Here is a 10163-nt window from a genome sequence, read left to right as displayed (position 1 = left end):
GTCGGGTCCAGTGGTTCCGTCGCTGCCCTGGCCAGAAAACGTGCCACGGTACATACTGCCTTGCTAGACCGCTCCAAAAAGACGGAGGAACAGAGCCGAAAGGAGACGACCGTCCAGAGCTGCTCCGCCTGAGAACCATTAGGCACAGCTGCTAAACACACCACGAGCAAAGCAACCCAGCCATTGAATCTCTCTCTCTCTCTCTCTCCTTCTCCTCTTCTCCAGCCATTGCACCTCACTCTCTCTCCTCCCTTCCTCTCCAGCTGTTGGTCCCCTCTTTCTCTCTCTTTCTCCTCCCCTCCTCTCCAGCCATTGTACCCATCTCTCTCTCTCTTTTCTCTCTCTCTCTCTCTCTCTCTTTCTCTCTCCAGCCAGTTTTTTCTTTCTCTCTCTCTCTCCTCTTCTCCAGCCATTGTACCCCCCTCTTTCTCCCTCTCCTCTCCCCTGTCCTCTCTCTTTCTCCCTCTCCTCTCCCCTGTCCTGATGTTGATCCGCTCCTCCTCATTTCTCATGCAAGTAGTGACGTGGCCGCAGGCCAGACAGGGCCACCACCACTGCAGCACCATGGCGCTCTGCACAACAAAGCACTGTTTGCCCAAACACACCCAACGTTTCCCCCCACGTTTCCAAGATAACCGCTCTCTTCCCCGCCTGGGACTTTTTATGGTCTGTCCCCGAAATAGCTACAGGGGCCTGAATTTGAACTTGTTTTTTTTAATAAAAGTTTTTTTTCCATCTACTCCTGTTACATTGTGTGCTTTAAAACCGCGTTTGGGATCCATCAGTGTCTCCTGGTCAAATGCGGGGGAAAGGTAATGATCTTTCGGAGGCCTCTGCAATTCCCTGTCTCCCCGTGAGTCGTTTGAGGCGAGGAGAGCAACATTGTGCAATACTCTGTTCTGGGGGATTAGCGCAGGAACTGAATGTCTCTTGCCTGTTTCTCATACTGGATGTTTCTGTATTTGAAGTGAACAACTGAGGCATAAGCATGCAGCATTAAAAATCACACGCCACATGGAAGAGGAGGAGAAAGGAGAAAATCCTGCTTGCTGAGCAATCAGGGCAATTACAGTTCTTTCCGCAGAAAAAGGCACAGGGCTGCTTAGAACATCTTGTACCAGAGAGACGGAACCAGACCAACAAAGCCCAGCCGTGGTTAATGTTCACCTGCCAATCAATGGGATTCGGCATGGGCTGGCAGCATGTCCGTCAGCAAGCTTTCTCTCAGACAAACCACAACGGCACATACCGAAACCTTGGCCGCCACTCGGCATCTTACTTGGCCATTTACCCAGAGTCCTCTCGCCATCCCCCGACCGCAGATTGTCAACACAGATCACACTGTTGCCTTTGACTCCTCAGATGGCTTTCTCCTCTCCTTGTTTTCATTTTACCTCCTTTTTACCCCAGCATGTCCTTGAAGTCTGTTGTTTACCCTAAGCTGTCCCCCCCAATTCTTTCTTGTTGCTGTTTATGTTGGTATTGTAGTAGACAGGGAGGTAATTGTCACTGGAATGTTGTGAGGCCATTGAAACAATAGATGTGCTTAACCATGGGCGCTTGGATTCCCCCCGGGTATACCCTAGGCCTAGGGGGACTGAGGAACCTGCCCCCTCACATGCTCTACCTGCCCCACCCCATCCTGACACTCCCACCCCAGTGCTGCATTACTTGGGTCTAATTGAAGTCCAGAGTGATTGCTAATTACCGGTCTCTCTGTCACTCACGGTTTTGTATTCAGTTTGTAAGATTACAAAGGCAACAGACTGAAATCGTTTAGAGTTTCTCAAAGTCTGTGAAAGGAACAACCCATCCCCATCTCTCTCTCAATCCCAATCTCTCTCACTCACACAGCCAAATCCAATCAAAACCCTACTCCTGCTTTCATCAGTTTCTATGCAGCAGGGAAAATAAGTATTGAACACGTCAACATTTTTTTCAGTAAGTATACTTCCAGTGAGGCTATTCGCATGAAATTTTCACCGGACACTAGTATTAACTTAGGTAATCCACACATATATACAAATCCAAACATTAATGTCTAAAAGTAGTGTTATGAGTAAAAAAGTGGAATGGCACAGGGAAAAAGTATTGAACACGCTAAGAAAAAGCAGTACACAAAGGCGAGGAATGACAAGGAACAAACTGGAATCTATAAGTAGTTAGAGAAATTGTCCCTCCTGTCTGTGCAAATTGATATAAAATGGGTTAGTACATACTGGTGGGCTATAAAAAGGTTTTTTATTACCAAGGTGTCACACAAGAAACATTTCACGATGGGTAAAGGCAAAGAGCTCTCCCAAGACCTTTGCAACCTTATTGTTGCAAAACATATCAATGGAACTGGTTACAGATGCACTTCAAAACTTCAGAATCATTCAGCAAGCAGTATTGGAGCCATTATCTGCAAGTGGAAGAAACATCACTGCATCATCAACTGACCATGCACAGGATCTCCTTGCAGGATTTCTGACCAGGAAGTCAGAAGGATAGTCAGAAGAGCCAAGGACCACTCTGAGAAAGCTCCAGAAAGATGTGGAGGCAGCAGGTACAATTGAGAAAATCATAGGTAATGCACTCCACCGCCATGGCCTCTATGCACGCTCATCCCGCATGACTCTATTGCTGAAGAAAAACATGTTAAAGCTCGTTAAAAGTTTGCTACACAACATTTGAACAATCCTATGAAATACTGAGAGAATGTATTCTGGTCAGGCAAGAGCAAAATTGAACTTTTCAGATGTCATACTACACACCATATTTGGAGGAGAAATGGCACTGTGCATCACCCTAAAAATACCCTAACAGTGAGGTTTGGAGGTGGTGGCATCATGGTGTGGGCTGTTTTTCATCTCATGGTACTAGCAGACTTCATACAGTTGAAGGAATGATGAATGGAGTCATTTTGTTCTGGGAGAATCTTTACTTCCACCAGGATGATGAGGATGAGACCTAGACCTTCCAGCAGGACAATGATCCAAACCATTCAGCAAAGAAGCTCTCAATTGGTTTCAGAGAAAGGAAATCAAGGCCCTGACTTCAATTCAATTAAACAGTTTTGGAAGTTAACTAAAGATCAGGATTCACAAGAGGGACCCCTGAAATATTCAATATTAAAGGACTATCTGTTTAAAAGAATGGGTCAAACTCACACCAGAATACTGTGACTGATTAGTTTCGTCATACAGGAAATGCCTTGAAGCTGTCATTACGAATAAAGGCTTTTCCACAAAGTATTTAAGAAATTTCAGCAGGCGTGTTCAATACTTTTTTCCTGTGTCATTCCACTTTATTCCACTTAACTCTACCTATGGACATTAATGTTTGGATTTTTTTTATACGAGTGGATTATCTGAGTTAATACTAATGTCTGGTGAAAATTTCATGCAAATAGCCTCATTGGAAGTATACTTAAAAAACTGAAAAAAATGTTGACGTGTCCAATACTTATTCTCCCCACTGTAAATGTACGTTTCATGCATGTTACAGGTATTCACCATCCATTTCCCCAAGCCTTGTCATATTTCTATTTCCTTCAACATGTTTCTTTACTCGAAGATATATCTAATCAGCCTTTTAGCCTGCATTATTCGGAGTCATGGTAGCTTTCTTTGTAAATGTGAGTCACGTACACAGTTCATGCTGATAGTGTGAGGAAAATGGAGGGGTGCACGTGGACTGGAAATGACCCATACTCGGCTGTGACCTCACATGTAAACAATGATAATGATGCAGCAGCATCATGGGACTCCATCATGAGGCCCCAGCTTGCATGGGATCTTAAGTGACAGCAGGTGGCACTTAGCAGGCTGTTATCCCCAACCACTCTGCAGCCATTACACACCCCACACCAACATCAGGTCTATTTTAAGAACTAATGCCACTAGGCCCATGACTGACAGAAAGCGGTATGTGTGTACGTGTTTTATCCCAAGATTTTAGTTTGAACAGTCTCTCCCACTCCTTTCAAGGTCAGGCTTGGATACTGTCGAACACAGACCTACTGATCTGTTAGTGGACCTTGACTATATTTCGTCTTTAGCAAGGCAGCTACCAGGGGAATTATGTGTGATTTGACACGTCAACAATTTTCCACCATCTCCATTCTGAGTATGATTACTTTAAGTAGAAATGTGGGTATGTGATTGTATGATGTATATATTTATATAATGTACATGCTGATAAAGGGCACATGTATTGTCGTCAAAGATATCAGTGTTTCTACAAAACAGAGGCCCATAAACTGATCCATGTGTGAGAATTCAATTACCTGATATATTTCTGTAGAAAACCAGTCTCAACTGTTTGGCCTTTTGTGAATTAATGCATTTACCAATGGTGCACTCATGCCTGCTCATGTTGGTAGTCTTATGCATTGCATAAGAGTTCTCACATTCAACCACAGACAACAATTGCAAGTTGAAATATTTATTGTCAAATTTCTGACATAACACTACTTCATATTTGCCTCTGTAAATCTGAAAAACATCTCAGTCTTTATGACCTTGCATGTTCCCTCATTCATTCAGACCAGTAGCAGAAACCTGTTGAGCCAAAGGGGAAAAAAATAAAATGTCTAGTTAATCAAGCCTTGTTCTTTTCCCACAATCAATGTAATTTAAGGATGCTCCATGATCACTAGGTCCATATATTACTCCAAAGTATGCTTATTAACATGTTTCTTACAACAGAATCCAAGCTCAGTGGATTGACATCTGATCTGGGTTTTAGCAAGAGTCCCTCTACCCCTCAATAATGGCCACTAGACACACAGACAGCATCCAGTGGGCAAAGCATAGAAGGAATGGTGGCACACGCTACACCATGCATGTATGGAGTCATTCTATAGCCACTGTACGAGTAGTTTTATTACCTGTAGGCTGAGCAGTATGCAGGTCTCCATCTATGCAAGCAACGCCAGGCCACCACACCATTCACCTGAGCAACATGAAGAAACATTTGGACAAGGCGCTTCAACTGAAACAATCGTTTTCAATTTCATGAAAGAAACTAAATCTGAAAATCTAAAGGAAAAATGTATCTTCCGACAGGATCCAAAGCAAGGTGTTGGCCTTCGCTTTAGGTTTTTGAAAGACTTTATAGACTTCCTCTTCCCCCCTGTGTTAGTCATTTAGGACACAAAGTCTTAAATGGGCAAAAAAGGGGATAATTCATATAAAGGACTAGGGTTGGGTATCGTTTCAATTTGAACGATTCTGATTCAAATTCCGATTTCTTATTTCGATTCCGGTTATGCGCTTCTTCGTTGGTGTTCAGCCGTTCGGCGGACTGGGAATCGAAACTAGGAATCAAAATTTAAACTTTTCAACGATTCCGGGAAAAATGCAAAGATAATCCCGGTTCCAACCAATACTCGATACCCAAGCCTATAAAGGACATCAAGAAACGTTATTACCTTCCAAACAGTCAGGAAACGGCCTGCCTTTCGTCCAGTTAGAGGTTCTGCTTTAAGCTGGGCTCCTGATCATACCATGGGCTCTGGGTAAGTAGAAATAAAGAGGATGGGAAAGTTAATCCTCTTCAACCAATCAACCGCACCAAAAACTCCTTGGTGTAGGTAATTAAACCAGAAATTAACATTTGAAACCAGAACAGAAAAAAAGTCTGAAAATCTAAATCATGACATTTCAAAGAAAGTTGTATCTTCCGACAGGATCCAAAGCAAGGTGTTGGCCTTCACTTTAGGTTTTTGAAAGACTCTATAGACTTCCTCTACCCCCCTGTGTTAGTCATTTAGGACACAAAGTCTTAAATGGGCAAAAAGGGGACCACTCATATGAAGGACATTCAAGAAACTTCATTACCTTCTAAGTCATCTGCATGTCAGGTGACGTACTGCCTTGTTTCCAGTTAGAGGTCCTGCTTTAAGCTTGGCTCCTGATCATACCATGAGCTCTGGGTAGGAAGACATGAAGATGGCAAAATTAAACATTTTACTAAACCCAATATCACCAAAACCACACCAAAAACACTTCTTGTTGTAGATAACAAAACCAGAAACTAACATTTGAAACCAGACCGGAAACAAAATCTGAAAAATCTAACCATGACCCATTTCAAAGAAAGTTGTATCTTCCGACAGGATCCAAAGCAAGGTGTTGGCCTTCGCTTTAGGTTTTTGAAAGACTTTATAGACTTCCTCTACCCCCCTGTGTTAGTCATTTAGGACACAAAGTCTTAAATGGGCAAAAAGGGGACCACTCGTATGAAGAAAGCCAAGGACCGCTCATTACCTCCCAAGCCATTTGCACATCAGGCCACTTTCCTGCTTGAAGACAGAAGTCAGAAGTCCTGCCCCACACTGGGCACCTTCTGCTCACTCCACAGATTCTGAGTGGGGAAAGAAGTGAAGTAGAGGAAGATAAGATTCACACGCTTAACAGCTAACTACATGCAATATCTTTGACTGGCAGGCGGTGGTTGCCTAGCAGCTAAGGAGCTGGCATGTGGAAGGCAGAAAAGTATTGGGTTCAGTACCACCGTGCCCTTGAGCAGGGCACTTACACCCCGAGTAGCTCTTGGGAGACCTTCGTAATAACCGATCCATGTAAGCCGCTTTGGATAAAAGTGCCAACCAAATGGATCAGTACATGCATCACTAGAAGAGCACTTGGAGAGCAGAGGCTTGCACGGAGGCCAAATGCCATATCTTTCAACACCGGAGAAAGTGAAACTAACTTTGCAGAGCCACTTTGTGGGTCGCGTCGGTTCCAAAGTTTACCGGGTTTAATATGTGGCTCATGCTACACCTTTCCAGTAAGGCCCAAGAAAATCGGCCCAAAAATGTGTGTGATCATGCTTAAACAAACAAACAGCACTGCAAACACCTCCTTGGTGGAGGTGACCAGACCTCAGGGTGTACATGTAAAAGCACAAGAATGGACTGGCTAACACTACTTGCATGAAGACGTGTACCTCCCGACATGTCCAGAGGCAGAGGTAAGGCCCCTGCCCCAGGTTTAAGAGAGGGTTCTCTCTACCCCCCAGTAATGGCCACTAGACACACGGGCAGCATCCAGTGGGCAAAGCATAGAAGGGATGGTGGCAGGCATGCACACACACACACCGCATGTATGCCGTTATTCTACAGCCACTGCATGAGTAGTTTTATTACCTGTAGGCTGGGCAGAATGCAGGACTCATCTATGCAAGCAACGCCAGGCCACATTACCATTCACCTGTGCAACAGAAGAAACATTCAAACAACTGGAAGAAATTTCCAACTAAAAATGTCACATTTTAAAGAAAGTTGTATCTTCCGACAGGATCCAAAGCAAGGTGTTAGCCTTCGCTTTAGGTTTTTGAAAGACTCTATAGACTTCCTCTACCCCCCTGTGTTAGTCATTTAGGACACAAAGTCCTAAATGGGCAAAAAAGGGGACCACGCATATGAAAGTTTAAACATCTTCATTACCTTCCCGGTAATTTGCTCATCAGGTCATTGCATGCCTTGCTTCCAAAATGCCCTTAGCTGGTGGCCTTGTGCTCACTCCACAAGTTCTGTGTGGGAAGAAATGAAATAATAATTGGATTGGCAGATAAGGGTGGAAGTATACTTCTGCCGACATGCATTTGGGTGTCCCCAAAGTATGCCTGCATTATTGCTGTTGTGGGCATGGGTCAACATGCATCAGCTTTCCGTGCAGACTGCGCTGATGACTAAAATAGTGTCTTGCATACAGTACACATAGACAGTGTCTACAGAAGCATACTTTGCACTGAACCAAATTCTCAAAAAAGCATTGTCATCTGTTGACATATGCAAACCATGGGCTGCACTCAGTGATAACAAAACCACATGGTTGTATTTAATCATTGCAGATGATATTCAACTATTCTGATGAAGGATCCCTAATGCATTTCTACTGAGAAAAGCACACCCATATACATTCTTCCTTTACACACACAGATATGTCTCAGTGGTCAACTGAAAGTGTTTCTCCCGACAGGATCCAAAGTAAGGTGACAGCCTTTACTTTAGGTTTATGAGAGAACTCTTCTACCCCCCTGTGTTTGACACTTAAGACATTTTTGAGTCTTAAATGGGCAAAAAAGGGGTTAAGTTACAAGAAATAAAATTAGACTTTGTTTTGACTTACCTATGTGCTTCCTTTCTGAAACTACTCGTTCCATTCTTGACCTTTAGGTTCATAATGACCCAAGATCCTGTTTTGAATAAGAATGCATTAGACGAGGTCAGAATGGTCTGAAGAGTATTACTAGCAATACTTGATTTGTTTGCACTCATAAAGTGCTGTCAGCTTTCTTTCCGCAGTTTAGCAAGTCATCTGCTAGCAGGCAAAGTGCGTCTAGTCTAGACCGACTAGCCTCATACCCCAACCACGTGGAAAGAAGCCATTACAATATCTGCAACTTAGCCATCATTAAAGTACTGACCTACTGGATCGCTTTACTACTGTGTTTAGTCAAGTTTTGTGCGTTTTTCACATTCGCATCCTGCTCTTCGTGGATACTCAGGTTAGATTCAATTGGTACGATAAGCAAAACGACCGGGCCTACGACCACCTAAACGTGCTAACGTTAGCTTACTAAAATAAGTAGCTTCCTAGTAAGTGAAAGAACACAGTTTTTCACCTCACATGCTTGTAATGAGCTCGGACAAATCATGTGCAATTACTGAGATAGAGCAACAAAACAAAAAGCTGTTCAATGACCAAAATAAATTCTGTAAAAACTTACATTTATAACTTCTCACACGGAGCCACCATAGATGCAGTCTTTCCACCTAAGCATGCCGCTCTGAAAGACTTGCGTGAAAGCGGAAGAAGTGGACCACGTGACGGGGAGGTCTATTAAAGGGGAAATGCTAGAGGCGAAATCGCACGAAATGGATGAATGATGAATGAGTGGATGAGCATATGAATGAATTAATTAATTAATTAATTAATTGATTAATAATTAATGAACTAAGTGATATTTTATTTATTGGAGCTTAAAGTTAGCTGAACATTAGTGATTCAATGAAAAAAAAAAAAAATTGAGACACTCACTGTTTAAAAATAAAAAGCTTTTCTTACTGGCTACAATGCCTATGCGTTTCAGCTTTAAGTCTTCATCAGGGCCAGACAAACACAGGTGTACCTGTTAGAGAGAGGTGAGAGTAGTCACATGACCTAAGTCCCATCCCTGCAAGCCTACACAACAAAGACTCACACACATAATAATCTCCAAACATATAAAGTTTTGGGGAAATTCAAGGACTGCAAAGAAGCACATAAAGTGATTGTTTTCTGCTAGGACCATTTATCCATTTCATTCGAAAGACTTGAAAGTCATTAGGGCTACTGTAAAGATGCTAATGTTATCACCTGCCACCTCTCAGCATCTTTTATGTGATTTCATTGTAGAGTGCAACTCAAACCTGTTGAATCCATTTTTATTTTTCATGTGTATACACTTATTTGTGTGAATAGGCTATCTACTGGTCTGTATGGCTGCAGATGTTCGCTTGTTGTATGGTAAGGTAGTATGTGCACTATGTGCATATAAGCACTTGCTATATTTGTTGCGCACAGAGGCTGCTTTGTTGGTGATTTTGTGTTGTTTGGTTTGGTTCGTTGTTGATATTTGTTGGTATAGGACCCATCATGACTGTGGAGGGGAGTGAGTCCATAGATGTATAATATACAATGTATTACAATGTATATTATGTCTATGGGTGAGTCTTGAGGTGTCATGGCGTAATTCAACAATTTATGGCGTTGAAACACGTATGAAGGAAGTTGTCTGCTTGATAACCTCAGTGAAATGCTTTTGAAAGGCTTTTCTGTTGGTGATGTTTTTGTGAGTGGTTTGTGATTTGTTAGTGATTTTGGTTTTGACGGTAAATAGGCTTGGTTGTAGATTGGCTGATGTGTGAAACCCCCTACCTATAGCACAAGGAATAAACACTTTAGCCCTATATCATATAGTCATAGAATGGCATTTCTATTTAATGATAAAATAATAGTATTCTTTTTACTTCAAGCTAAAAAATAAAGAAAATCCCTGATCACATCCACAACACTGTTTTCATAGTAGCCTAAGCCATCAGTAGATAATTTATCTCCATTTAACATAAAAGCTTTCTTGGTCATATCTTCAACATTAGCCTACTTTTGTACTAAGCCTTCAGTAGCCTA

General features: G+C 42.4%; 1 long non-coding RNA gene and 7 other non-coding genes across 9 annotated transcripts; all 8 read right to left on the bottom strand.

The window, feature by feature from the left end:
- Positions 1-4412: 4412 nt before the first annotated feature.
- LOC125300615 lies at positions 4413-8795 on the bottom strand. Of its 2 annotated transcripts, XR_007194591.1 has the most exons (10): positions 8722-8795; positions 8121-8187; positions 7436-7521; positions 7136-7199; positions 6255-6351; positions 5826-5916; positions 5417-5499; positions 4874-4938; positions 4687-4762; positions 4413-4544 (listed from the first exon to the last, which is right to left on the bottom strand). It is a non-coding gene; the product is annotated as an uncharacterized LOC125300615 (long non-coding RNA). The 2 variants fall into 2 exon arrangements; XR_007194590.1 differs by lacking the exon at positions 4687-4762.
- Positions 4674-4792, bottom strand: LOC125301335. Its single transcript, XR_007194742.1, has one exon. It is a non-coding gene; the product is annotated as a small nucleolar RNA SNORA26 (small nucleolar RNA).
- Positions 5034-5158, bottom strand: LOC125301333. Its single transcript, XR_007194740.1, has one exon. It is a non-coding gene; the product is annotated as a small nucleolar RNA SNORA26 (small nucleolar RNA).
- Positions 5657-5781, bottom strand: LOC125301332. The gene has a single exon (XR_007194739.1). It is a non-coding gene; the product is annotated as a small nucleolar RNA SNORA26 (small nucleolar RNA).
- LOC125301329 lies at positions 6086-6210 on the bottom strand. Its single transcript, XR_007194736.1, has one exon. It is a non-coding gene; the product is annotated as a small nucleolar RNA SNORA26 (small nucleolar RNA).
- On the bottom strand, positions 6929-7047 carry LOC125301334. Its single transcript, XR_007194741.1, has one exon. It is a non-coding gene; the product is annotated as a small nucleolar RNA SNORA26 (small nucleolar RNA).
- Positions 7269-7393, bottom strand: LOC125301330. Its single transcript, XR_007194737.1, has one exon. It is a non-coding gene; the product is annotated as a small nucleolar RNA SNORA26 (small nucleolar RNA).
- Positions 7953-8071, bottom strand: LOC125301328. Its single transcript, XR_007194735.1, has one exon. It is a non-coding gene; the product is annotated as a small nucleolar RNA SNORA26 (small nucleolar RNA).
- Positions 8796-10163: the final 1368 nt, after the last annotated feature.

The sequence above is a fragment of the Alosa alosa genome, chromosome 9 (assembly GCF_017589495.1).
Source record: "Alosa alosa isolate M-15738 ecotype Scorff River chromosome 9, AALO_Geno_1.1, whole genome shotgun sequence".
NCBI classification, from domain to species: domain Eukaryota; kingdom Metazoa; phylum Chordata; class Actinopteri; order Clupeiformes; family Clupeidae; genus Alosa; species Alosa alosa.
Note: the sequence above shows the minus strand (reverse complement) of the source record. Positions and strands in the feature narration are given on the sequence as shown.